Source organism: Bos taurus, chromosome 10 (genome assembly GCF_002263795.3).
Source record: "Bos taurus isolate L1 Dominette 01449 registration number 42190680 breed Hereford chromosome 10, ARS-UCD2.0, whole genome shotgun sequence".
Lineage (NCBI taxonomy): Eukaryota > Metazoa > Chordata > Mammalia > Artiodactyla > Bovidae > Bos > Bos taurus.
The window spans coordinates 66,403,060-66,405,113 of record NC_037337.1 but is presented as its reverse complement, the minus strand read 5'-3'; the positions used below and the strand labels follow the sequence as shown (position 1 = coordinate 66,405,113).

Here is a 2,054-nt window from a genome sequence, read left to right as displayed (position 1 = left end):
ACTATCTTTCCTCCACTGTATAGTATTACCTCCTTTGTTGTAATTTAACTAACCATAGGTGTGTAGGTTTATTTCTGGGGGTTCTATCCTGTTCCAGTGAACTGTATTTTTGTTTTTGGGCCAGTACTATACTGTTTTGATTACTGTAGCTTTGTAGTATAGTCTGAAGTCAGAGAGCCTGACTCCTCCAGCTGACTATTCAGGGCCTTTTGTGTATCAGTACAAAATTTTAAATTTTTTTCTAGTTCTGTGAAAAATGCCATTGATAATTTTATATTGTGTTGAACATTTAAGTGTTATTCAATTACCTTTTAATCATCACTAGTGCTTTTTGCCTTAAGTCTATTTTGTCTAATATCAATAGCTTTAGAAATCTTTTTTTATGCAAGTGTTTATCTTGTATATCTTCTTCCATCCTTTAATTCTAAACACTACTGTGTCCTAATGTTTGTACATATGTCTTATAAACAGTATTTAGCTGGAATTCTTATTTTATCTAGACTGACAAGCTTTTTCTCTGAACTGGAGAGTTTTAGTCTATTTACAGTTATTTGATTTCTGATGTATTTGTTCCTGTTATATTCCCTACTTTTTTTCCTGCCTTTCAGTTTTCTCTCTCTTTTCATGCTTCCTCTATATCATTTTTATTTCCATTCCATATTTTCCTTCTACTAGGTTAGAGAATTTAACTTCTGAAGTGTACACATTTACTAGTTACCCTTTATGTTTTAATATGGTCAGCTAACTCGTCAAAGCCTATAGTTACTCAGTTTCCTTTTCTGCCACACAGATTATACAAAGCCCTTAGAATACTTTACTTTACTTACTAATACTATTTATATTCTGTTTTTACAGTATATTTTAGTTCTAACACTCAAATGAAATTATTAGCACTGCTATACATAGTGGTAATTCAGATCAGCATTTCTTAACCTCAGCACCTTTGACATTTTGGGCCAGATAAATCTTTGTTGTAAGGAGCTGTCCTGTACATTGTACGATGTTTAGCAGCTTCGCTAGTGGCTCAGTGGTAAAGAATCTTCCAGCTAATGCAGGAGTCTCAGGAGATGCAGGTTCTATCCCTGTGTTGGGAAGCTCATCTGGAGAAGGGAATGGCAACCCGTACCAGTATTCTTGCCTGGAAATCCCATGAACAGAGGAACCTGGCAGGCTTACAGTCCATGGGGCTGCAAAGAGTCAGACATGATTGAGCACACACGCATGTGCTCAGTGTCACGCTGGTCTCAATGCACTGGATGCTGGTAGCATCATTACCTTCCTAGTTGTCTCAGACAAAAACGTCTTCAAACATTGTCAAATATCTCCTGGTGGTGCTCGTTTCGGCAGCACATATACCAAAATTGGAACAATACAGAGAACATTAGCATGGCCTCTGCACATGGATGACATGCAAATTTGTGAAGCGGTCCATATTTTTTGGCTGATTCATGTTGATGTTTGGCAGAAACCAACACAATTCTGTAAAACAATTATCTGACTATTAAAAAATAAATAAATTTAAAATAAAAAAATGAAAACAAAGAATCATACACAAAAGCCAGGAGCAAAGTGATTGAATACTATGCTTCTTATATAAAATTTTTGAAAGCACTACAAATTGTATCTCATTTATTGATACACATATATATGTGGAAATATAAGAACTGATAGAATGAATATCAAATTCATAATAATGAAGAGTGGAATGGGAATGGTGGACAAAGGAAATTTTTTTCTGTTTTTTGACAATGGAAATTTAAAATGTACTTATAATTGTTCTTTTATTAAAATTAATGAAGCAAATAAAAAAAATCCCCTAGCAGTGGGCAGGATTGCTCTTGGTTAAGAACCATTGATTTAGAAACACTCACCTATTTAACAATATCTTTTCTCAACATTCTGTCATGTCTCACACCTTTCACCATTTTCTTTCTGCTTGTAATGATAATTTAGAATTTTCTTTAGTGAAATTCGAATGGCAAAAGGTAACAAATCTGGTTTTGTTTTTGGTGAATCTGAGAAAAGCCTTTTTTTGTTGTTGTTATAAAAAGATA

The 2,054-nt window shown here is 34.0% G+C and overlaps 1 non-coding gene across 1 annotated transcript; it reads left to right on the top strand.

Moving 5' to 3' along the window:
* The first annotated feature begins 1,331 nt into the window (after positions 1 to 1,331).
* Positions 1,332 to 1,438, top strand: LOC112448655 (U6 spliceosomal RNA). Its single transcript, XR_003037029.1, has one exon. It is a non-coding gene; the product is annotated as a U6 spliceosomal RNA (small nuclear RNA).
* The last annotated feature ends 616 nt before the right edge of the window (positions 1,439 to 2,054 follow it).